The sequence below is a fragment of the Lagopus muta genome, chromosome Z (assembly GCF_023343835.1).
Source record: "Lagopus muta isolate bLagMut1 chromosome Z, bLagMut1 primary, whole genome shotgun sequence".
Classification (NCBI taxonomy): domain Eukaryota; kingdom Metazoa; phylum Chordata; class Aves; order Galliformes; family Phasianidae; genus Lagopus; species Lagopus muta.
The window spans coordinates 24200443-24227642 of record NC_064472.1 but is presented as its reverse complement, the minus strand read 5'-3'; the positions used below and the strand labels follow the sequence as shown (position 1 = coordinate 24227642).

Below are 27200 nucleotides of genomic sequence, written 5' to 3'. Positions count from 1 at the left end.
AAAATATGCAAGATTAACTTGAGTATGTTAATTGGTTTTCTGTAGTCTTCATGCTTTTATAAAAACACATTTTTAATAAATGAATGAAACATAGGGGATATTCAACCTTAAGTACTTGAAGATGAATCTTAACACGAGCAGGAAGTTTCTTCAGTTCTGTTTTTACCACAAATGTTCGTGGAAGGTCAAAGCATCTGTTAAATTTAAATACAATGCTTTCAACTTTTGAACAGTGTTTTAAAAGGAAGCTGAAACAAACACTCCTTCACCTCATCAAGCACAATGAACAGAAAGTTGTATTGCCTTTTCCTCTCTTGTATGTTTATTCACGACTGTGATGAAACTGCTCAGCAAGTGGTACATTACTCTTAAATTCATGCAGTCCACTACCAGCCATGTCTCAGCTTACCTTCAGTGGAGAAAAATTGTTAAATTGTTTTTTAATGATCCATTGGTACTGTTTAGAAATAAATACAGTATTCCATGAAATAAACAACAAACTTTGGTGAAGAATACAGTGTTCAGAGGACAGCTTGTAGCAAAAATTTTCTTCTGTGAAGAATTTGCTTGAAACTTGCTTAGTAAATCTGTATCATGCCTTTTAAAACAGGAGGTATGTTTAGAAAACTGCTGTCTGTGTGTATTATTTATTAACTACTTGTTCTGATGCATCCATTGCTGGCAATGGAGTTTCTGCCAGAAAAGAAAGCCACAACAACCAGCGCATCTTTGGTTGGAAAAGGTTTGCCAAACTGAAGCTAACAGCTTGGTATTTATTCACTGTTCCTAAACATAATAAATTATTATAAATGTAAGCAGTGTGCTTCTTGATACTCTCTTGCACATATGCAGGATATGAGTGCTCTTCTAAAATGAGAAAAACTAATCTTTTTTTAGTCGTGTTACAGTTCTGATACTTGCACAAGTAAGAGGAACTTGTAGACTCATCATCCTACTGGATCATGCAGGCAGCTGTCAAGCACCATTGAGTAAAACCAGGGCAGTTTGCTAGCTACTTATCTTACTTATATCTTCAGACTGATAAAACAACATGTTCATTCTGTGTTATTTAAAATCATTAATGCACACTTTTTTAGAACAACTTGACATCAGTGTACAGTTAGTGATTTAGCTGCAAGCACTCTGAAAGCCTGTAGCAGTATTAGTTCATTAAAGTCAGTTCGCCACTTGCATTTTTAAGTAGCTGTTCCTTCACAATTTTAGCTACAGCTACGAATTACACCTTCACATTTTCAGAAGACATCTAGCTGAGGAAAACATAGTTCCATATTAAACATCTTACAGTAACTTTTAGTTTGCTGAGTGTCTTTTTAAAAAAAGAAAAAAGTTGATCTCTGGTTTTTATGTATATCAAACTAAAAATTTAAATCTGAAGAGAAAAGAACGTATTTCGTGAGTACCTCAGCTGAATCTTACCTTACCCCTCTCCCCAGTGACCCAAGTTACAGCTCTGGTAAAAGTCAGTTACTGTTTTATTGTTGCTAAGCAAAATACAATGTTAAAAGATTTGAGTTTGCATTCTGTCAAGTTTTTGAAGTTAATTCCTTCAGAAACATGCACAGCCTCCCAGTCCAGCACTTCACAGACATCTCCTCTTAGTAGTGCAGAAGCTTCTTTTTTCAACAAATAATTTTGTATAAAAGTTTGAAGCTTAGTCTCAATTTAGTGCTGGCACAGCAAATCCCCTTATCTCTTGGTGCTGCCTGGGAAAACAGGAAAAACAGTTCCATTAATACACAGTGTTGTTCAGGAAAAAAGTGGAAAATAAGGTATGACTAATCCTCATCAAGCAGTTGTGTAGCTTTATTGAGTAGAAAGACGAGCACTGCGCTAAGTGAGGCTCTTGTCCCCTACCTCAGTCACCCCTTAGTAAGTTTAAGTAAAAAATGAATAGGGTAGGAGCCTTTTGTGGTATGCAAGCCTTATGTGCAAATGCAATAACACTTTCCTTCACGTGAGGAGGGAAGCATGAGTTGCCATTGCACCGTTATAATTTTGGAGGCCATAACCAGTAAGATACAGCATCGAGTTAAACTGTCTTACCTTCTCAGTCCTCCAGACGTCCTGTCAGCTCTTCCAACTTACACTACAGTCATCACAGAGGCAAAACTACTTTTCTGCATGGCCAGAGTCAAAAGTTTTAGCAGTTTGCCGTGTATATAAAATAATCTTGCCAGTGCGTAAAATCTTAAAGCCATTAAGAACAGTAATAGCTTTATGTAAACAAAATAGTTTATACAGACCTAGCAGGGAATTCTGCAAAGTGCCAGCTTTCCAAACGTACTTTGGAATCTAAAAGCGACACGTTCCTATCTTCAGCGACAACCACCTCAGCAGTCAAGTGAAAACACCGAGCACGTTCATCGCTGAATGAAAGCCACAGGATTAAGCGCGCAGGGGCTCTGAGCTGTGTAAGGGAGGAAGGCCTGGCCTGTCGGAACGCGGTCGCTCCCGCACAGCGCTGTACCTGCCGCTAGGGCAGCCCCTCCCGCCGCAGCCTCCGGCCCCGCCGCGAGCCGCCCTTACCTCCCTACCCGGCCGCAGCCATCTTGTCTATCCGCCCCGCGCGGGGGAGCCCGAAGCAGGGCCGCGGGCCATGGGCGGGAGCCCGCTTCTTTGAAGGCTCTTAAAGCGGTGGGCAGCGGAGCCTGACCGCGAGGCCTCTGAGGCAGCGGTCGCGAGAAGAGGAAGAGGAAGGGGAAGAGGAAGGAGGAGGAGCCGAAGGCAAAGCACCGCGGTTTCACTCCCTGCGTGCTGGACGGGGTGGACTGCAGCCGAGGGAGCGGGAGGAGGGCGGCAGCGCCCAGGGTACGCGGCCGCTGAAGGAAACAGGACTCACAGACGCTGTGTTAAAAATACGCATCTAAATGAGGTTTTGAGCAGTTAGGATCAAATATTATCCTGAGAGGAACGGGTGGAGTCCCAGGAATGATTCTGAGGGAAACGACAGGCAGCAGCCAGCACAGCCAAGTGGGGGGCAGCCGCAGTGGCCGCCTCAGCCTGTTCAGGGACCAGCAGCATCTCTAACAAAAAAGGAAAAGGAAAAGGAAAAGGAAAAGGAAAAGGAAAAGGAAAAGGAAAAGGAAAAGGAAAAGGAAAAGGCTGATTTAATAAAGCTTTGATGCTTGACTTACTGCCATCGCACTGGTCATTGGTTTGGTTTTTCGGCCTCCCATCTTTTTTGTTCAGTGTGTAATACAACAGGACAGAATTGGGCTCTGTTGGAAATATCCAAGTAATTTTTGTCAGGACGGTATCTCTGATAAAAGCAGAATTTATTCGCGATTGCAATGGCGGGCGTCCCACAAGTAGGAGCGCGCCTATGGACACAACATGACAGCCTTTATACCCTGTTTTCTCCCCTTTGCCTTCCCCCTCCCCTGTTTCCCCAATGGCTGGGTACTCCAGGTCCACAATCTTATCAGAAGGTTTACATTTGCTATTTACTTGTTAATTTATTTGTTATCTGGTGCCAGTCAGTAGTCATCCTGTTGTTTCCAAGATGTCTCGGTGCTCTCCTTGTCCTACTGATATGGTGATTTTCTTTAAAGTCATCATCCTTAAACAAAGAGCACTGGGGGATGATGTCAGGCCTTCCCAATGTCTCTTCAGGCACTTCCTCGGGCATGCCATGACTTGTTCTCTGGTTTGCTCTCGTGCAGGATATTCTTGCAGTGTGTATGACAAAATATACATATATACACCTATATACAGAATGTGCGCTCCTGGGAAGGTTCATCTATATGATAAGTGATGTAAACTTATCAGAGATCTTCCCCAAGTTAAGTAGAAGGGCTCCCAAAAAAAAACTGTGATAGCAGAGACCATAAAATAAAAATAATATTATACAATTCTAATGCAGAAACAACACTTGATTCCCACAGGCTCTAAGATGTCCAGTGATTTGAAATGGGGCTTACTGTGCATCAGTATTATAAGAATAGTTCTTTAACTCCAGGACACACCTGGAGTCCAGTGTCAGTACAAGAAAGGTGTGGATGTATTGAAAATAGTCTAGTAGAGGAGAGAGGAAGGATCTGAAGCATCTCTTCTGTGAGGAAAGGCTGAGAGAGCTGGAACAAGATAAAACTTGGAGATCTGTTTAGCAATCCCAGTTATGAGTAAAACAGAAGAACTCATTGAGAGCAGCCCTGTGGAAAAGGAGCAAGGGGTCCTGATGGACAAAATGCTGGACTTGAGCTAGCAGTGTGTGCTTGCAGCCGAGAAGGGCAGCAGTAGTCTAGGCTGCATTAAAACAGGGATAGCCAGCAGGGAGAAGGAGGTGATTGTTCCCTTCTACTCTGCCTTTGTAAGAATGCATCTGGAGTACTGCATCCAGTCCTGGGGCCCCCACTGTAGCAGGCATGTGGAGCTGTTGGAGTGAGCCCAAAAGAGGACCACAGAGATGATCATCAGAGAGATGGGGCACCTCTCCTAAGAAGAAACACTGAAGCAGTTGGGCTTGTTTAGCTTGGTGAAAAGAAGGCTCCAGAGAAATCTCACTGCAGCCTTCCAGCACTTGAAGGGAGTTTACTAGCAGGAGGGGGATCAACGTTTTACTGTAGTAAATGCTGTAGTGACAGGACAAGGGGGAACGGCTTCAACTACAAGAAGCGAGATTTAGGTTAGATATTAGGGAGAAATATTTTACTCAGAGGGTGGTGAGGTACAGGAACTGGCTGCTCAGAGAAACTGTGGATATCCCATCTCTGGAGGCATTCAAGGCCATGTGTGGTGGGGTCCTGGTGGGTAAGCCTGGCCTGATGGGTGGCAGTCCCACCCACGGTAGTGGGTTGGGACTGGGTAAGCTTTAAGGTCCCTTCCAACCCAAGTCATTCCATGATTGTCTATAAATATCTGAAAGGAGGTGCAATGAAAATGGAGCTAGTTTCTTCTCAATGATGCCATGTGCCAGGACAAGAGGCAGTAGGCACAAACTTGAACACAGAGGTCTTCCTTTGAACATGGGGAGGCATTTCTGTGCTGGTGATGCAGCACTGGTACATGTTGCCCAGAGGCTGTTTCCTGGAACAAAAATTGCCTGGACATAGGTCTGGGCGCCCTACTCTGGGTGTCTCTGCTTGAGCAGGAACTGGATCAGATGGACCAAGAGATCCATGCCAACCTCAATCATTCTTGGACTCTGTGAATTTCCTTTTGACTCTTCATTTTTTCAGTGGGAAAAATAATACTTCTTTAATCACAGAATGTGCCACAAAGAACTGATTTGTGTTTGGATACTGTATGTATGGAGGCCATAGACATATCTGAAGAGGCATAGAGAACTCTTGAACTCAAGATATCGAGAAAAATGAATATCTTGAATTAGAGAGGTCAATTGAAAACTTAGATAACCTGCCATCCAGCCTACCCTGTACATTTCTGCCAGTTACTGTTGAGGTAAGGATTCAGACACACAAGAGGGCAAGTGTGAAGAGTTTGAATGATAGGTGTTAAACAAGAGTTTTAGAAAGTACAAAAGCAGTTGTTCTTTAGTGTAAAAGCCAGCCTCCGGATTTGAAAGATCAGAATAGAACTCCAACAGACCTTCCCCAAAGCAGTTTGTGCCACCGCTGTGCTGTGCACAGCACCCTCCTCCAGGTCAGCAAGTCCTGTGTTCCTCTGCAAAGAATAAAAAAAAAAAGGATCAGTTAAAAGAAAAAAGGAATACAATGCACAATGCACAAGTAAATTCACAGCAGTGGGTAGATCTGACTTTTTAAAATATTGCCACGTACTTCTGTAAGGAGCAATTCTCCACTGATGTTGTGCAAACTCCTGGTGTTATCGGGCTTTGCTCCAAGGCAAGTCAGATTGGGATCCTCTACCTGCAGGCAGTTGGTAATTGTGATGAATTGTGACTGATCCTCTGCAAAGGCAGCATCAGGGAAAATACCAGTGAAGTGTTTCAGAGGCATGTCTTATGTTCAGTCATATTGAAAAGTCTTCAGAGTCATGCCAACGAAGAGAAATGTTTGTCATGTTTGCTGTGGGAAAGCAGATGTTCTGGTTTGGTGGGTTATCTGATCATAAAGAGTTCCTAACCTTTCTGCAGAGGATGTCTGTGGGATGTGAAAATAATAAACAAGAAGCAGTGGAAATTGAGACCTTATGCTTGATCTGATTGAAGACAGAATGAATCATAGCCCCTGTCTGGCTTTTTAGAGCTTATTCAAAGCGCTCTTTGAGAAGGCGAGTGTAGTTGGGATGTTTTGGAGAAATATTATTTTTTTGAGACAGTTGTTCCATTTTTCAGTTTACCATAGAGATTGCTCATTTTAGGCATCTTCTGTTTTTATAGAAAAAGACCTGTCTTGGAAATTGTTCACATCAAGAGAAAAACTGAGTTTTTTAAAATAATTTCATGCCAGTATATTTTTTTAGTCTCAAATTTTTGAGATACTTTTGAAGGATATTTTTTTATATTTGTGAAGGATAGCTATTTTGATGAATTTGCAATTCTTATTTTTTTAAAGTGTTGAGATATCCAGTGTTTTGACTTGACTAATGCCTATAAAAGATGAATGGGATCTTCAGATTTATTTGTTTTCCCAAGTGTGTATCTGCTTGCCATGAAGCTGAGCATCAAAATCTGCACCTGACTAATTGTTTCATCTTGAAACTGAGTGAAAACCAGATATTGTTTTTAACCTGTAATCATTCTCACATAGGATAGCCACAGTTTGCTCTTCCTTAGACATTTACAAAAACCAACGTGAGCCATTTTTCCTGGAGGCTGTATACACTGAGTTATTCAAGGGACAGAGGAACACTGCAAAAATATGATGTGAGCCTTACCTGTTTTTTAGCTGTCCTGTGACCTGTATTCAGGGAAGTTTTTGTTTTTCCTTAGACACTGTTAACACCTGGCAATGGTAATGTCACAAATCCTAGTATTCAACATTAAAACTAATGAAGTGCTGAATCCTAGAGATACCACCTCAGGCATTACAAATAAAGATTAAGAAGGCTTAACTGAAGGTAAGGCTGATTTAAAAAAATGCTGGAGTAGATGCACTGTCAGGAGACCTTCAAGTTTCAGATCTCAGTACACTTGAAGAGGCCTCCTGTAACAGCTGGCAGGCTTATTAATGCTGCCACAACTGATTTAGGTAAAGAATTGTTTTCTCCTGGGATTTTAAGTAATGAGTCTTGTCATTTTGTTCACCTCAGTTTTTATTTGTTTTGCCTTGAAAGGAAGAAGCTTTTGTTATGCAGACATGGATAGGGACAGTGTGTCTGGGTTTGGAAGCTGGATGAAACAGTCTACAGAATATGAACTACAAGGCCATGAGTCTCAACCGGGATGTATCCTTGCCTTCAGAGAACACATGCTAACACTCAGATAATGATTCTGCCTACAGTACTCTTAGCAAAGTGATAGTAAAAGGATAATGGAGTGCGTGGATGTCGGTGCAGAAACCTACACGTACACATGCCCTAACTTATAGAACCCAAAGAGAAAGAAATCTTTTTTTGTCAGGCATCAGAACAAACTCAGATGTGTTCTTCTTTCCCAGCACCACTTCTTGCCAAACTGTCTATGCTGCATCACAGCAATTAGCTGATAAAGATTTTTCTCTTGTCACTCATTTAGGATCCATTGTATGTTTGCTCACCTAAATTAAGTTTACCCCCTGATTGTATTCTGCATTTTGGATGGCAGCTGCACTGATAGTTGGTGTGATCACAGTGTCAGCCAAATAGCAGCAGTATTATAAATGTCAGAATGCCTGCTTATTTTCAAAACACTGTACGTTTCGTATTGTGCTTTCCTTATTTGAATAATTATACAGTTTAAATTCCTTTACATGCTGTTAGAAATAGCACAGAGCCTTAAAGTCTGTAGCTCTGACAGCTGCAGTCTTGTGATTTTTTACTGGTTTCATCTAGAGTAACTCTAGCTCACTATTAGCAATGATTTTTAAAAACGTATTTTGGACTTTATAAGGCTCATTTGGAACAAAAATAATTTTCTGCGAAGTGGCAAAGGCTTTCATACTGATATTTTTTACCAGCTACTTGCTGCTTTAAATTTCTGTTGGTTACATAAGAATAAAACTTGAATGATGCCTGCATCAATTTTTTTATGACAGTGCCTCACCTAAGTTCAGTACAGTTACTTACACTAGTGTTAATAAGAAAACTATGTCCCAAGCTCTAAATAGTTGAAACAATCTGATTCTTGCATTACATACAAATCAGTATGGTGAGCGCATTGTTGACATTGCACTCAGGCCCTTGGATGTACAAAGAACTGCAGTTGCCCAAACATTTATCAGGATTCCAGCTACTCAGTACTTCACTGCATGATGCTAGCAGTGTTCTTTTAATGGAGTTTTCTTGCTTTATAATTTAATGTATAATTGTATTCTCGTGGTCTATGCACTGCCAGGACTCCTGTACAGCTTTCAGAGCACAGGAGTTAACATGCTTAGCATGCAAGCAAGCGAATCAGAGGTTTTACCATCCCATTTCTCCACTCACAGCTCTTCTTCATAATTTCTGACTTGCCCCAAAAATCCCATGGTCTTTCTTTAACCATCTCTTCTTCTCACCATTAAGATTCCCATGTTCTTTGCCCTGCCCTGCCTGCACTGCGCAGTACAACTAGTAACTCTGAAGAGTAAATCTGAAAATGTTGCAGCATGTGGTACCAATAACTGAATCTTTGTTTTTATTTCAAGGTAAAAGAATAAAGCACCAACTGTTTTCAAGAGTTGTTGATTCCTTAAGCACCACTTTTTAAGTGCTTTGATGTTAAAAGCAAAGATTCAGAGGCTCTGATCTGCACATGACCAGTGTCCTACTGTATTGCAGTCACAGAAGTAAAAAGCAAAGATCTTAACCATCTTGGGCTGTTCAAATTTTAAGGAGAGATTTGCAGCCAACATAGAAGTATTTTGACCAAATTCTGACCTTGAAAATCACAATGTGATTTATCTACAGTGTGGCTAAATTGTCCCTTTCTCATGACTGAATCTCCCCTGTATTTCCTATTATCGTGTCTTGTCAAAAGCAGTTGTGCATTAGCTGATGTACTATTGGTGAATTCCTCTAGGGCAGCAAGAGTATTACAGGAGTGCGAAATGCAGAGATCGCTTTATCTGCAGTATAGCCTTATAGTAAATAGTAAATGCAGGTTGTAATCAGTATACCTGCACAGCATCTCCCAGTTTGGAGACCTGACGTGGGTTGTTACAGAGTTGAGTCAGGAACACCCTTCATAACTGCCATGGCAGCTGGAAGTGCAGCTGCTTGTCTAGTTGATGGTCAGCAGCAAAAGACCTGGCTTTCCTCAGATTAGAAGAGAGGCCTACATGTTTCTTCCCTCAGCCTAGCAAAGTTGTTGGTTCATTCAGGTAGGGCTCACCTTATGGGTCAGGTAAGTTTCAGGCTGGATCGTATCTTCAAGTACTCTATAGGCTAAATGGTAAATTTTGAAACACTTGTTGCTTTCTTAACTTTTCACTTTATACTGTTGTTAGTACTTCTCTAAGGCTCTGCCAGTAAAACATTTTGCAAAGGCTAGAGGTGCTTTCATTTTGCTGAAGACTTTTTCAAATTCAAATGAATTCATACAATTTTATTTGTTTTCCATACGGTGCATCTTAATGGAGCCAGACTCCCTGTTTTGCATTTCATTTCAGTGCACTCTATGAGAATAATTAGAACTAACTAGGAAATTTAATTTTTCTAAATGATATTTCTAATTTATCTCCAGTTATTATGTTTTCCATTTCTTCTTTGACTTCACATCTCTCTGAGTTCTTGGCCCCAGTTTCCTGCTGAGTAGTGCTGACTGTTGTGCAGCATACATTCTTCCTGCAGAAACAGAGCTAGAATGGTGTTTCTCTTCAGTCCTCTCTTCTTTAAAAAAAAAAAAAAAAAAAAAAAGTGAAATCCATCTTCATATTTATTTGGAGAGAATGTGTCCATAGCAGCCTTTCTTCATTCTGAGCCTGGCTTGGACTTTGGTCTATCAACCTGATTTAAGTGCTTTACATGTTACTGAGAAATAAAAGCCTACTAACATCCATCTATAATATGTTAATCCTTTTACAAATACTTGTTTGCACATCTAAAAGCTGAAAGAAACTTTTAGCTAATGTAAACCAGCGTAGCTCTAACTATGCCATTTTACACCACCTGTTCTATTTCACACGAGCCACTCTTTCCTGGAGGTGGTCATGTCTCTGACAATGCAGAATTATACCAGCATTGTTCAGGGTGAAAAAATTGAACAAATTTATCTCCTAATAAAGCTGCTAAGATTGCTAAGACTGTTGCTGAGGTCCTCCACGAACCTAACATCCCATCAGTTTATGGAAAACTGGGAGGAAGGGGATTACAAGAAATGGTTTTGCACCCGAGTTAGACTGAAATCTATCGCTTCTGAAAGACCTTGAAGCACATGCTAATCTGGGTTAATTAGAGCACTCTAAGCTTATATGCAGACCATATTTTGATACAAATGGCATATTTCAGTGTCAGCTTATGCTTGCATGATATAAATAAAAATGAACTGGAGCTAAAGAAAGAAAGACTGATTTTCAGTGGCATTTTTTCTGAATCAGCTACATCAAATTTAAAATCATACTTTGAAAGAAGCCCCTGTGACTCTGCATGCAGACAAGCCTTTGAGCTTTATATTTGTTTGCATGATGTAAAGACTAAAGAATACAAATGGGATCATTGTTTGCCTCCCAGCTCTGATCCACATCTCTTTATTTCTTCACTTGTTATTTTCTGCTGGATCCATGAGGTCATCACAGTTGGACTACTGTGACTGCAGTAGTGATTTTGTGGAAAAGTCATCTGTGGTGAAAATACCAAGTCTAATTTTGTTAACAACATGGTGAAAGACAGGCAGATCTTTACCTGAACAATGCTGGTCTGTTGGAAGTGCTGTTTTCCTTACCTGAGACTCATTTCAGTCTCAAGCCTATTTGCCTATGTGACATGCCATCAACGCTCCCACATACTCTGAGGAAAATTTTACACTTACAGCTGCACACTGATGATTGCCCCTTTCACTTCCTCTCCCCTAGTTCATTAACATGCATGTCTTCTCTTGTTAGTGTTCATCATTATGTGAACAGCTGGTAACTGTTCTGTTTTCCTTCTCTTCCAAAAGAGAGCTTCACAGCCATGAAGAAAATTAGTAGTAGGTAAGAGCAATTTTTAATACTGACTCCAGGTTCATTAATTTTTTCATTATTATTATTATCATCATGATTCCAAGGGTGGGAAGATAGGTTGTGGGCCCAATTCTTCTGGTGCTTGGAGGAGTATAAAGGGAGAGAAAATCTGAAAGCAGCAGGGCTGAGATGAAAATTCAAGGTAAGTACGAATCAGGGTCTGATCAACATTTTTTCATGGCTGCCTTTAAAATATGAGCGTTTTCTCTTTCAAATTCCATTAAATGTAATGAAGGGGTTTTTTTTGTTTGTTTGCTTGCATTTTTCAGATACATACTCCATCAAACTTTTGACTTACCACTTGCCTCTGTGTGTTACTATCAAGGTAAGAATTATTTCTCTCACTCATTTAAAGAGAAGATGAAGAAGTATGAGGTAATTGGAAACTAGACATATTTCCTAGTTTCCCAACTTCTATTTTTCCTTCAGAATATGATTAAGATAGAATATGCATTTTCAGTGGATCATTACTGTATTTAAGACTGTGAACTATGACTACTCACATTGCAAGACACTGTGGAATGTCTGAAACATCCCAGAATTTAGATTTCCACCATCCAGGTAGATGACAGTTTGGGAATAGTATTTCACCTTGCTTTTTTAATCACTTAGGACAGCAATTTTCCAGCATGCCTTTCATCCAAGACATAAAATGTACTCATTTTCCTTTCTCAAGTAATAACCCTAAGAACTTATTCATTTTCCATAGGAATGAACATGCTCACTTACCATTTTATTCTGGTGTGGGAAACTCCATTACATGAGGTGTTAGACTTGGACTGTGTTTTCCATGCTATCTGTGGGAGGAGGCAAGAGCCCTGAAACTGAGACACAAACCACTGAGGGCAAGAGATATCTTCAGCTTCGTAATTTAGCTGAGGTGTTATCCATCTATGTGACCTCACACCGCATAGTAGCCCTTGGGTATATAGTGTGACACAGCAACCTTTCACCTTATGAAATGACCAACTTTTTTAAATTATTACTAGCCAAATGTGGTCACTTGGCAAGCCAGGTACTAAAGACAGATAGCTTTAAGGAGTCTTATCTGTGCTTCTTGCCTAGTGGAGCCAATGTCCTGCTGTAGGATTGATTTGATGTTTCAATGTGCTAAGTCTTCCCATAGCTACAGATATTCCTCCTTCAAGCTCTTCTCTTTACACAGGGTTGTGCTGCCACAGAGTAGCTTGCTGTAGTCCCTGAGGTAGGAGATCATTTTTTTCCCCAGAAACGTTGTCATAAAGCTGCGATCAATGGCTGACCAGTCTCCACTCCTTTTCCATATTAAATACAAGGGCAAAATACAGAGTGCTATTTTCTTAAACCAAACAAGTTCTTCAGAATTTATCTACAGTTAAGTGAAAACATGTGTTGGCGTGATAAGGACTGGAAATCAATTGGTTTGACTTGGAGCTGATTGTTTCCTTTGCATATTCCTTCTCTATTGTTATACTGTCTTGGTTTTCATTTGACTCTAATCTCCCATTCCAAAGAAAAATAATTTAAAACAAATTGATGGGATACTTCAAAGAGAATGGAAATCTTAAGCAGTTGGATGAATAGAAAATTTAGGAAATGGTGGAGGCACGATGTCAGGAGCAAAATAACAATATATATATACTTAGAATGTTGAGTTAATTCCCTGTCTTCCAAATAGAAATTTACATACAGCAATCGGTTGTATAAAGAAAGTCAGACAGACAGCACACCTTCTGCTTACTTATGCCCTATGGGACCAGATTTTTCTCTTTCGATATATTTATTGCCTATTGTCTGCCACTAGAGGGTGCTCTGATTTAGTATTACCGGGAGTTTATAAGAAGTTTCTCTGTTGGAATCTATTCTCTGCAGTTTACTGCAGCCTTAATTCTTATAGTCCTAATTCTTTTACTCCTAATGGCTCTGTCTGGCCTGTTTGTTTGCTTGTTTTCCTTCCCTTTTTTATTTAGAATTTCTGCAAACTGAGAAACTCCTTCTGAATGAGTTAGTTGTTCATCATCGTGATGCTATTTTAATGGCATTTGTCAGCACAGCACAAATACTCTCCCTGCGTCTCTCCTCACATCACAGCCAAACATGACCTACTGCACTACACTGAAGCCAGCATTAAACAACAGCTTTCAAGTGATTAAAATAGATGTGGTGGAATCTGGGAATCCAGGACTGTAAGCAAACCTTGGCTCACTCCCTCCTCCGTCCTCTCCTTAAACTAAGGATATTTGTATGCCCCAGGTTTACCAACACCTATTTCCCATGCAAGGAGACACTCCATGTCCTAAAATTATTCACTCTGTCACCCATACTAGAAAGCCTAGGCAAATACACAGCACTTGTATGAGGCATTTGAATGTCACAACTCTTACAGTAAATACATTTCACTGTGCTGTGTAATATATGTGAAAGCCTTTGTGATGACTCAAAAAAAACCTTGCATATACACTATTTATAAGTCCTCCAGGGGCAAGGAGGGGGAAATCTTGATCAGGAAAGCACAATACCTGGTAATTAACTCATAATTTGGTTTTAGTGGGGATAATTAATCAGTGGAACTCCACGCACCTACATTTACAATATACTACAAAACACCAAGAACGTTATTTTTCTGTTTCTTCTCCAGCTTTCAAGACAGGTCAAGACATGGAAAAGAGTAATTATTTAATTAAAGGTACATTTGTGCCATTAGAATCATAGAGTGGCTTGGACTGAAGTTGGCCTCAAAGTTCACTCACGTCAATCCCCTGCTGTGGGCAGGGCTACCACACAACAAATCAGGTGGCCCAGGTCCAGATTCAACCTGGTCTTGAATTCCTCCAGGGATGGAGTACCCACAGCTTCTCTGGGTAACCTGTTCCAGCACCTCACCATCCTCTGAGAAGAGAATATCCTCCTATTATCTAATCTAAATATATTCTCTTTTAGTTTGAAAACATGTCCTCTTGTCCTATTACTATCAGACCATGTAGAAATAAAAGTTGCTGTCTTTTTATATGCGTGCCTTAGATACTGAAAGGCTGCAATGAGGCTTTCCTGGAGCTGTCTCTTCTCCAGACTGAATAAGCCCAGTTCCCTTAGCCATTCCTCACAGGAGAGGTGCTCCTGCCATGATGATCACAGGAAGAGGCAGAACTGTGTTAAGATCGTCTCTCTGTCTTCGTTAACTTGATCTTAACTTTCCTTTATTTAGAATCATACTCCAGATTGTGCTCAGATGACTGAGCAATCTCTGGTATGCTGTGAATGACAAGATAATCAAAGTGCAATTTGATGGAATAGAGAGAAAGAATATGTTAGAAGCCTGATTTAAGGGATCACCACTTAATTACAAAATATATGTATATATAATAAAATAAGCAGAGAGAGTTAACAACATGGTCCAAAATTTTAGAGGTGATAAAAGGGTAAATAAAAGAATTCAGTCATTTGAAAACTAGTTATTGCAGAGAAGTTTGTTCAGACTGGAAGACCAAAGTGTTTTCCTGTAGACAGGTAGGGAAAAGATTAAAGTTTGTACAAGTGAAACGCTAACAGGGAGAAAAGGAAAATGATGCGAAGAAGAGAGAAATAATAGGGTGAATGTGCAAGCTTTAGAGGCAAATTGGGACAGGACAACTTCTGCAAGAGGGAATTCCTATTCTTAATGAGAATTAACTGGTACTGTTCTAAGTCCAAGGCAGCATGATTTTTCTTGCAGTATGCTTCCTTCTTTAGCAGAAGTTGTGTTATTCATTATCATCTGAAATTAAACACAACAGAAGAATTATCATTCTCAAACAATCCAGTAAGAAACCCAGTATGTCATTTTAAAGGTCAGATTTTAAAATGGGTTTGAATCTGCTTTACTGAAATAAGCCTGGAAATGTTGCACACAGTCATTTCTGACTGCAAATAAAGAATATTTTACCTTCCTGGATTGTGGCTGAAGGTAATCTGGGTCAGCAAACAAGCTGCAAGTGGTGTTGTGTACTGAAATACAGTAGAGAATGAAAAAAGGAGTATTCATTTTTTCACACTTGCAGTTAATTACATTCTCTAGAAGGTGTTTTCCGGACATCACTAGGACTGTCCTATGACCTGTGATTTCATATCTTCACTCTAATACTGAAAGACCCTTTGCATAGATGTTGTAACTTTTATACCCTTTATCCTTACATCAGAATGAAGCCTTCATGCAATTTTGACTTTTCTCTGCGACTTCTGTTATTTTACAACCGACAGTAGTGTTTTATAATCTACTCTTATCTACACTGCTGAAAGATTTCTCAGCCTTTTGTGTAGATACCATTTTTACACTCCCATTGACAGAACTGGGAAGAGAGACATATTTTTTTGCTGTGGTAAAGCTGTAGTGAAGATTCTCAAATGCTTCTCAGAGGGCAATACAAGTCATCTTCATTGCTTGTGGAAACAGGCAGATTAGAGCTGTTGTGCCTCAGACGGGACTACACAGCTCAGAAGAAGATGCATAGTCCTGTCATCATACCTCTTTTGGAGCGGATGTGTTTTATTGTGATTTTGATTTTTAAATAAAAGAAAAAAAGGTATTACTGCTTTTCCATTCCCACTCTGAATTTTGTTTTTCTCCCAGACTTGTGTAACTACAGATAACTGTGTGGAAACCACAAAACAGGTACGTATGCTAATTTATATAATAATTACCTTTGTATTGTATCAGGTACTGTAATAAAGGATAACAATTTTATTGTGATAGGTAGTTGAAAAGTTGTGCAGTAAGTTTTCTGTCACCTGCTGAAACCTCACAAGATTTTCTAAAATTAACTTATTCTAGTTATTCCTAGAGTCAGGTAATATTACTTTCTGGCATGTACTTTCACTAATTCATCCCTGTGTATAATTGTATGCAAAAGGGCCAAGAACAAGGCTGAACTTTCTAAACTGGGACTGACTGCAGATCACCGTGATTTGCAGATCTGAATACCAGGGATGTAATTGTTCTGGGCTAGACATTGTAGAATGCAGAAAAAAAAAATATTCTGCTGCTGCCTCAGTCTCCTTAGTTGTTCAGAAATGTTCATGAGGTACTTTACATGACATGAATTGAAAAAAAAAAAACAGAATATAAATCTGTATGATGAGCTGAGTAGTGATTTCTCAGAGCTTTAACACTGGAGAGATTGTAAACCCAACTGTTAAATATTTTTATTCCAGCAGGTACAGAAGTATTCATTTGTAAACATCACATTAACATTACTTTGCACAGGCATGTTGTCTTTTGTCCCATAATGCCAGTGAGCTTACAAATAGTAACATTTCATGGAGTCTTGTTTGTCATAGCTTCCTTAGCCCTGCGCTTGTCCTTTCAGTCACAAGTGCTGCAAATAGTACACAGTCTGTTACGTAAACTTTGTATTTGGTTGCACAAGAGTACATCCTGTGATGTAGTCATGCTTGACAATGCATTACTTACCACATATCCCTGTGTAGAGGGATGTAAAAATAGTGGGATTTGTGTTTGTGTGTTTAAAGCATTTGCCTGACCATTTACAGGCAGAAGATGATTCTTGTTATCTCTTCCTTTTGCATCCTTGCCAAGTAACCATAGAGCCATAGAATAGCTTAGGTTGGAAGGGACCTTAAGGTTTACCCAGTTCCAATTCCCTGCAATGATCAGGGTTGCCATACAGTAGATAAGGCTGCCCAGGATCGCACCCAACCTGGCCTTGAATTCCCCCAGGGGCAGGGCATCCACAACTTCTCCGGGCAGCCTGTTTCAGTGCCTCAGCACTCTTTAAGAAGAGAATGTCCTCCTAATACCTGATCTAAATATATATTCTTTTAGTTTAAAACATCATCCATTATCACTGAATAATATAATGGTTTGGGTTGGAAGGGATGTTTAAAATCGTCTAGTTCCAACCCCGTGCTATAGGCAGGGACACCTTCTAGACCAGGTTGCTCAAAGCCCCATCCAGCCTGGCCTTGAATACTTCCAGAGAGGGGGCATCCTCAGCCTTACTGGGCAACCTTTTCCAGTGTCTCACCACTCTCACAGGAATGAATTCCTTCTTGACATCTAGTCTAAATCTACATCTTCCAGTTTAAAGCCATTTCCCTTCATTCTGTCACTACATGCCCTTATAAATAGTCCCTCCCCAGCTTTCTTGTAGGCCCCCTTCAGTACTGGAAGGCCACTATAAGGTCTCCTTGGAGCTTCTCTTCACCAGGCTGAAGAGACCTAAATCTCTCAGCCTGTCTTCATAGGAGAGATGCTCCAGCCCTCTCATCATCTTCATGGCCCTTCTCTGGTCCTGCTCCAACAGCACCACATCTTTCTTGTGCTGGGGGCTCCAGAACTGGACACAGTAACTGGACACAGGTGAGGTCTCACGAGAACAGAGTAGAGGAGCAGAATCACCTCCCTTGACCTGCGGGTCATGCTTCCCTTGATACAGCTCAAGACACAGTTTTCCTTCTGGGCCACAAGCACACATTGCTGGCTCATGTTGAATCTTTCTTCAACTGACCCCCAAATGCCTCTTCTCAGGGCCGCTCTTAAGCCGTTCTCCACTTAGCCTGTATCCATGCTTAGGACTGCCCCAACCCAGGTGCTGGACCTTGCATTTGGCCTTGTTGAACTTCATGAGGTTGGCGTGGCCCACCTCTCAAGCCTGTTCAGGTCCCCCTGGATGTCATCCCTTCCCTCTAGCATGTCAGCTTCAAAACTCATCTTGGTGCAATGTGCAGATTTGCTGAGGATGCACTTGATCCCACTGTCCATGTTAAATACAAAGGTGTTAAATAACATCAGTCCCAATAGTGATCTCCAAGGAACACCACTCATCACTGGTCTGCACTTCAACACTGACTGTTGACTGCAACTCTCTGAATACGACCATCCAGCCAGTTCCTTATACTGCAAGAAGTCCATCCATCAAATCCATTTTTCTCCAATTTGGCAACTAGGATGTTATGTGGGACAGTGTCAGTCTGTACAAGTCTTGGTAGATGACATCAGTTGCTTTTCCTTCATCCACTGATGCTATAACTCCATCGTAAAAGGCCACCAAGTTTGTCAGGCATGTGAAGCAATGTTGGTTACTACCAATCACCTTATCTTTATTTTTCATGTGCCTTAGGGCCTTCAGAAGGATCTGCTCCATGATCTTGCCAGGCACAGAAGTGTGACTGACTGGCCTGTAATTTCCTGGATCTTCTTTTCTCTTCTTGAAAATGGGGTAATGTTTCCCCTTTTCCAATCAGTGGGAACTTCACCAGACATCCATGACCTTTCAAATATGGATAGCAGCTTGGCGATTCCATCTACCATTTCCCTCAGAACCCATGGATGGATCTCTCTGGGTGCCATGGTCTTGTGCACCTTCAAGTTCTTTAGATGGTCTCAAACCTTATCTCCACTTACATCTGGCAAATCTTCCTTCTCAAAGTTCTTACCTTTGCTTTCTGCAGTTTGGGTGATATAGCTAGAGCCTTTGCTGGTGAAGCCTGAAGCAAAAATGTCATTGAGCACTTCAGCTTTTTCTGTATCCCTCATGACCAGGTCTCCAGTTTCCTTCCATAGAGGACCCACATCTTCCCTCACTTTCCTTTTATCATTGATATGTTTGTAGAATTTCTTCTTGTTTCCCTTTGCGTCCCAGACTAGATTTAATTTTGTCTGGGTTTTAACTTTCCTAGCCTGATCTTTGGCTCCTCAGACAACTTTTTTTAGTCCTCCCAGGCAACCCATTTCCACTTCCACTCCCTATAGACTTTATTTTTGTGTCAAAGCAAGCCCAGGAGCTCCTTATTGATCCATGAAAGTCTTCCAGCATTCTTGTTTGCCTTCCTTTTTCTCAGGATACACTGCTTCTGGGCTTGGAGAAGATAGTCCTTGAATACTGACCAGCTTCCTTGGGTCCCTCTTCCCTTCAGGGATTTATCCTGTGTCACTCTACCAAGTAGTTCCCTGAAGAGTTCAAAGTCTGCTCTCCTCAAGTCCAGAGTAGCAAGCTTGCTCCACACCCTCTTTGATGCCCTAAGGCTGTTGAACTTCACCATTTTGTGGTCACTGTAGTCAAGGCTGCCCTTGAGATTCACATTACTGTTGTTGAGGACAAGGTCCAGCATAGCACCTTTTTTGTGGTTTCCTGTACCACTTGGAAGAGGAAGATATTACCAACACATTCCAGAAAACTCATTGATTTCTGGTGTTGTGCTGTGCTGCATCAGGATGGTTGAAGTCCCTTATGAGGACCATGTTTTGTGAACATGAAGCTGCTCCTATCTCTTTCTAGAGGGTCTACATCATATTGTATTGAGCTTCACCTGGGTGTGAATGATGAAGTGAAGAGCTTGTAGGTAAGAGCTACAGAGTGGACTAACATAGGTGACACAATTGCAGGTATGTACTACAGGCCATCTGATGAGGAGGAATTGATGAGGTCTTCTGCATACAGCTGGAAGTAGTCACACAATCTTGGGCTCTGGTTCTTATGGGAGACTTCAACCATCCTGACATTTGTTGGATAAGCAACACACGTGGCAGCTCTGAAGATAATTTTCTGATACAGATGGCGGAGGAGGGCTGTTCCACTTGATGTTGCTCTTACTAACAAGGAAGGGCTGACGGGGGATGAGAAGACTGGGGCAGATTGGGATGCAGTGATCATGAGATGGTGGGGTTCAAGACTTTGTGTGAAAAAAGCAAAGCAATAAGTAGGATTGCTACACTGGACTTCAGGAGAGCCAACTTTGAACTCTTCAAAGACCTACTTGGGGGTATCTCAGAGGCTAAAGCTTAAAAGGTACCCACGGTAGCTGGTTGACACTTAAACACCACTTCTTCCAAGCTCTAGATGGGTGCACTCTTAAGAGTAAGAAATCAGGGAAAGATGGCAGAAAGTCTGAGTGGATGAGCAAGGAACTCATGGATAAACTGAAAGGAAGAAAGAAGGTCCAAGAAATGTTAAAAAAGGGCCTGTCCACCCAGGGACAATGTAGGTATGTTGTCAGGACCTGAAGGGATGCTAAGGCCCTTTTGGAATTAGATCTTGCAGAGGGGATAAAGGATAACAAGAAATGATTTTTTTAGGCAGGTCAGTGGTAGAAGGAAGACTAGGGAAAATGTGGGTCCCCTTCTAAATGAGATGAATGACCCAGTAACAGGGTATGCTGAGAAAGCATAGATTTTGAATGCCTTCTTTGCTTCTGTCTTTAACACTAAGACTAGCCCTAAGGAATCTCAGACACTGGAAGTAAGAGACAGTTTCAGGAAAGAAAGATTTCTTGTTGGTTGAGGAGGACGTGGTCAGTGAGCATCCAATCAAAATAAACATACACAAATCCATGGGCCCTAATAGGATGCAACTACATGTGCTGAGGGTGCTGGCAAAGGTGACTACTGAACTGCTCTTGATCACCTTTGAAAAATCTTGGTGAATGGGAAAGGTGCCTGAATACTGGAGGATAGCCAGTGTCATACCAGTCTTCAAAAAAGGCAAGAAGTAGGACCTGGGAAATTACAGGTCAATTAGTGTCACTTCTGTCTTTGGAAAAGTGATGGAACAACTTGTTCTGGGTGCTCTTTCCAAGAAATTGGAAGAGAAGAAGGTTGTCAGAAGTAGACAACATAGATTCCCCAAGGGAAAATCATGCTTGGCCAACATGATAGCCTTCTATGATGTCATCACTGGTGGGGTAGATGGGGGGAGAGCAGAGGATTTTGTGTACCTTGACTTCAGCAAAGCATTTGACACTGTCTCCCGCAATATCCTTGTTATGAAACTTTAAAAGTGCAGGATAGATGAATAGACAGTGAGGTCTGTTGGGAACTGGATGACTGGTAGTGCTCAGAGGGATGGTCATTAGTGGCGCAGGCTGGTTGGAGGCCTGTAACTAGCAGTCCTCTTGTAGAGCTGGTGCTGGATCCAGTCTTATCCAACATCTTCATTAACAGCCAGGATGAAGGGATAGAGTCCACCCTCAGCAAGTTTACTGATGTTACAAAGCTGGGAGTAGTGCTTTGTAAAATCTATGCTGCCATTCAACAAGACCTGGACAGACTGGAGGGTTGAGCAGGGAGGTACCAGATGAGGTTTAACAAGAGCAAGTGCAGAGTCTTGCACCTGGGGAGGAATAACCACATGCATCAGTACAGGTTAGGGGATGACCTGCTGGAAAGGAGCTCTACAGAGAAGGACCTGGAGTTGTGGTGGACAGCAAGTTGACCATAAGCCAGCAGTGTGCCCTCTTGGCCAAGAAGGCCAGTGGTATCCTGGGGTGCATTAAAAAGAGGGTAGCCACAGGTCAAGGAAGGTGATCCTCCCTCTCTACTCTGCCCTTGTCAGGCCACATTTAGAATACTACGTCCAGTTCTGGCTCCCCAGTTCAAAAAACAGAGGGATCTCATAAAAGGCAACAGAGGAGGGCCACGAAGATGATGAAGGGCCTGGAGCATCTCTCATATGAGAAAAGGCTGAGGAACCTGAGTCTGTTCAGCCTGAGAAAAAAGAAGACGGGGGATCTGACTAATGTTCATAATTATCTAAAAACAGGTGGGAGGGTAATGGATGAGGCCAGGCTCTTCTCAGTGGTACATAAGGAGTAATAGACTAAAGCTTTAGCATATGAAGTTCCATACAAACTTGAGAAAGAAATTCTTCATGGTAAGAGTGAGGGGACTGGAATAGGTGCCCAGAGAATCTGTGGAGCCTCCTATTCAAGACCCGTCTGGAACAGCTACAGTGTGACTGTAGGGAATCTGCTTTAGCAGGGGCTTTGGACTGACTCAGTGACCTCTCAAGGTCTCTTCCAACATCTGCACTTCTGTGATTCTGTGATTCTCTGAAATCATTTGTTGAGTACTTTCACATTCCCCACATTTCTTCCTTCGTGTATATCAGAGGGCATACACTCTCTTTTGCCTTTCTTTTCTAACTGAAGTACCTGTGGAATCCCTTCTTGTTATTTTTCACATCTTTCGCCAAAGTTCAGTTTCATCAGTGCCTTGGTTTTCCTGATCCCAACTCTGCACATATGGATGGCATCCCTATATTCTTCCTACACTACACATCCCACCTTCCACTGCCTATACATGTCCTTATCTCTCATTTTCACCAGTATGCTCTTGCTCAGCCATGATTTCTGCTAGTACAGTTCTGCCAAGTATTGTGGCTCTTGAAAGCCATATTTATGTTTTTCCAGGGAAACAGATATTTTTCATAAGCTACAATCTGCCAAAATGAATAGAAGAGAAATTTTCTTGTGATGCCTGAAATGAATACTGATAAATTAATGTAATAGTAAAATGTATGTCAATGGATATTCAAAAGCAAATCTCAGTGCCAAAAGTTGGTATTTGTTTATTGGGCAGACAGCAAAAAGAGCAGAGAATCATTACTTAAACTAGGGAAGATTATTTTTTTCACAATGTTTTTATTATGAGTTTACTTTGGAATGAAAAAATCCATTTTTGGAAAATGCCTTTTTTTTTTTTTTTTTTTTTAATACACAGTGCTACAAATCAGGGTTTACTGGTTACTTCATAACTGCTTCCCAGTTAGAGAATGCATACCTCATCTGTTTTTATAGTGGCATTTTTTATTCCAGAGTCAGTCAAGGACTATGATCCATTAAAGAGTTGTGTTTCCTAATCATGAGATAACAAGACAGTATCTTCATGTGAACTTCTGTGGCAAAAGGACCGGACAGTACAAGTCCTAAGTTTACTCTAGAGAGAGAAAATGAATTCACTGTCTTCTCTAGCAATTTGAGCAGTGTTTCTCATGTACTACTACTGCCTGATATACTTCATGAGATGTACGTTCCATACTCTAGCCATGAATGACTGAGCTGTGCTTAATTCTGCCAGAGGGGCTCATTGAGTTAAACGTTTCTTTTTCCGTAGTTCTTCACAATGTAGCACTGTGTTCTCTTCCAATTAGCTGTAAGTCCATAGAGAAGTGATTCCCTTGGTGACTGTTCACTTTTTGTGATGATTGCAGTTTTCTGGCTTGTCGTTTACAGATTTTCTTATGCTGGAATATTTTTACACTCCATTACTTTTGATTTACCTTGCAAGGATGTACAAGATACCAATCACACTTTCAGTTGAAAACACACTTAACAATAAATTGATTGTCTACCAACCAAATGAAGGCACTCCAAGGCAATACAAGACACTACTGTACATTTCAACTTATGAACTGTATAGCTGATTTAAGATATTATGGCACTGACTGCATACAAATATCACACTGCAAAAGATTAATTAGGACAAATGAAAAGCAACTCAAGTAACTGATACACTTTGAAGCCTATAGATAGCAAGAGGATTAATGCGGGATCCTGTAGCCTTTCCCTCATGCTAATTGTACCAGTAAAGCCAAAGGCATCAGGAACGTCTGAAGCCTGATGGAAGCTCTTTGAACTGAGACCTCTCATTCTCAAGTGAACAGAAATCTCTCCTTGCCATTCTCTTGTTTCTGCATGCCAAAGTCAAAAATGGCACTGTGAGCAATTCAGCTGTTCAGCGCTTTTTCTGTTGGGCTGGGGTTTTTTTTTGTTTTTTTGCTTTTTTTGGTCAAGAAGTTCACAGAGATATGTGCAGATGATATGTGCAGATGGAATAGAATTAGGGGAACAGCTTGGAAATGCAATGTATAGCTAAGAGCCAGGCACCAAAAGAGCAGCATAAAGACCACAGCTCATTCAGCTTCCTCTGTGCCTTTATGTGAAGTGGCAGTCAATTGTTCAGGAATGCAAGCAAATTTATTGCTATTGTTCTTGTTCCTATTGTTATTAATTGTTATTACTGTTATTATTGAATGATGTTTCCTTCTCTGGAGAATGGTTCTTTCTTAGCTAGTGACAAAAGCAATGCTTTTTTGAGTATGCATCACATGACATCTCTGTCAGGCAGTGTTGTATTCACCCAGCTGTGTTCTGCTGGAGCATTGTTAGACATTTACCACAGCTTCCAGTGTCAATCTCCAATGATTTGTCTCTGCCCTCGTGACTACCTAAAAACCTGAGGAGAGATTAATGCAAAGTTTGTTTTTAAGATGAATGAGAGAAAAATCAAACAAAACAAAACCAACACAACAACAACAACAAAACAATAAGGATGCAACAGTATTTTTACTCTAGTTTAGCTTACAGTCTGGTAAATTTTTGATATATTGATATTGGAGCTTACATGTAGATTATGGATGTTCATAAAAATTGTTTGTTCATTTTAAACAGCTGATTTTGAATGGCTTATCTATTGATATCTAGCAATATTTTCTAGGCTGGCCGAACACAAATAAAAATAGTTTTTGTCAAAGAACACAGAAATCCTACTTCTACCAAAGAGGTAGGAATGAAATCAGAGGAGGAAATTGTGATGGCAGGGAAATGAGGGAGGACTTACTCACAGGGACAAGTCAATCTGCAAGACCAAGAATCTTTTGTACTTTGCTAAAGCCAAACAAATGGTCAAGCACAGACTTTGTCTGAGCTCTGCAGTCTGCTTGAGCCCAAAGCCTCAGAGCCAGTGCAGTGAGCATTTTGCTTGCTTAGGAGACATGAGTTCTGTTGCTATTGCAGCATGGGCATCTTGTTCAGGCGTGCTAGGGAAAGTCCATACAAGGAGAGAGTCAAATAACCATTTTTACTGTTGGCTTAAGTGTAATAACTTCTCAGAAATGGGCTCCTCACAAACTAATCTGTGGAAGAGATTAATTTTAATGGCAGATTTATGCAAAGGAAATCAAGAGGGCAAAATGTTAAGAACATAACTGGCTTGTGTGGAGGAAAAAGCAAGGGAAACATCATAAGAAAGAAACGAGGGACTTCTGGAGTGATAAAAATGTTGAGAATTACCTTCTTGATAGTAACAGAAGAAAGTCCCAAAGAAATTAATATGAAAATGCAGCCCAAAGGAGAGTTGAAGTCTGTGTACATTACCCACTAGGAGGCACAGTGTTTGCATACTAGAATTTAAAGTTATTACTCAGGACACTAGAGTGTACTTACAATGCTCTCAGAACAGAGCAGAAGCAAATTAAGAGAGATGAAATGGATTAATAAAAAAGCAAATAAAAAGGCTGTAAAGTTCAAATGAAGGGCTTAATTCCATTCCTATTAAAATATAAACAGCCACATTCCCATTGAGTTCAATAGGAGTAGAATACTGAGTCTGAAGTAGAGTCCATACTACATCCTAGAATCTATGTGCATGGAAAATGCAATGAAAAAGCAGACAATTAACTTTTTTTTTACTTCTAGATCTAAAAGGAGATTAGGCAGAATAATGCACTATATTTGGGTTGCTTCCCTGGAAACAAGGACTTAGTTACTTTTTATGCTCTAAATCACTGACGTTAGCACCAGCAATCTACTCTCAAGTCACAGGTGAATAAAAGGCAAGTGGAATTGTGCCTGTGCCGTTTGTTTTCTCACAAAAACCTGTGCTGACAGAACAATGGAGGATGCTATCCTCTCTTGAGAGTGCACCCTAAGGACCATTTGCCTGCCAATGGTTGTTAACAATAGGGCCAATTCTGCTGTGTTTCCTGTGTCAGGTTCTCAGTGTTTGCCTGGAAATGACACTGGCTGTTCTCAGCATTCCTCTGGCAAGTCCTAAAAAGCCACATCAGCTGGAAGACACAAGGAGGAATGCAGGGAAGATCTGTGTGGAAGCTGCAAAAGATCTCTGCAAATACACCTTAAATTTTATCTTTGTAAGCACTTCCAAGACCCTATGTCCAGATGTGCACCTTGACCTCACCCTGATGTGTTCCTTAGGTAAGGTCTGAGCACTTCCTGCCCCTTCTCTTATCTTCCTATGTCTTAGCAGGAAAGAAGACTGGGCTGTACAGAATGGCCAGAGCAAAAGGCATCCTTTGGTTAGTCCTTGATGTGTTCATCTGGGGAAGCCAGGGTCCCAAGGCAGGCTGCAACGCTTGTCTGCTGCAGCACTGCTAGTGTGAATGTCCTTTGAAATAACTGGGCAAAGCTGACTCTGAGGTTTGCAGTTAAAGTCTGATTCACAGCATTTTATACCTCTTTTGAGACTGACCTGGGCTACAGGCGCAGGTGTCTGAGAACGTGGCTATAGCAAATCTCCTGTTCATCACAGATCACTCTGAGAAAATGGAAGGGACATGCACTCCTAGACAACAGATCTTGCAGATGTATGGCCACTGAACAGTGGGTGTTCTGACCTCCAGTTAATGACATTTCAATATACAGTTTCTCTGGAGTTTCTGGGGAGCTCAAGCAGAATTGTGCCTGCTGATGGTGTCTCTTCTCCTGAGGAAGTAGGGCAGCTCTTCACTGTCCCTGGCCTCAATCTGACACAACCTGCTGACCCGTACCATTTCTGCTGCTCCTCTGAAGAACTGATTTCCTCTACAGGTTGAGTGCTTTGAATTTATTTTGTGATATATTTTGTGGTCTGTGTTTTGTGGATCTTTGGATAGGAAGCAGCTGTGACTTAACCACTGTTTATCCCACATCTCCCAGTCATCTTTACTCTTGCTTTATTTTTGTGACACTCAGTGGCTCTCCTCTGTCTTGTATGCAATTCTTTGACTCTTTTGGTGTAGGGATTTTTTTCTGTTTTGTTTGCTGAGCTTCTTGTACAGCTCACTTGTTGAGGCACTGTAGAGCAACAACAGTATTAACCATGGTAATGAAGTACCAAGAATCAGTAATGGAAAATGGAAAATTTCTCCAAAATGGAAAATAGCAACATACTGCTTTTGAATCTTGAAGGAGAGAGCAATGACATGAGACAATTAAGTCCAGTCGAGCCCAAAGATATCATTCCCAAGGGAATGCATTCCACCAATGTGGCACTTGTTGCAAACTGGAGTATCACAAAGATGAAAATACACTTTGCAGCATGTCTTGGGTCACATATCTGACGTTTGTGATTTGCCCAAGGTCAGGGTAACGCTGCCCTCTCTTAACCCCGGGGTGTTTGTTCTCCCTCTCTTTGACTAAGAGGCTGGATTTTACCTGAGGACCCTAGAT

At 41.0% G+C, this 27200-nt stretch overlaps 1 long non-coding RNA gene and 1 other non-coding gene across 2 annotated transcripts; both read right to left on the bottom strand.

The window, feature by feature from the left end:
- Positions 1-118: 118 nt before the first annotated feature.
- Positions 119-2984, bottom strand: LOC125687042 (uncharacterized). The gene is made up of 3 exons (XR_007373958.1): positions 2548-2984; positions 1438-1724; positions 119-194 (listed from the first exon to the last, which is right to left on the bottom strand). It is a non-coding gene; the product is annotated as an uncharacterized LOC125687042 (long non-coding RNA).
- Positions 1951-2079, bottom strand: LOC125687443 (small nucleolar RNA SNORA47). The gene has a single exon (XR_007374073.1). It is a non-coding gene; the product is annotated as a small nucleolar RNA SNORA47 (small nucleolar RNA).
- Positions 2985-27200: the final 24216 nt, after the last annotated feature.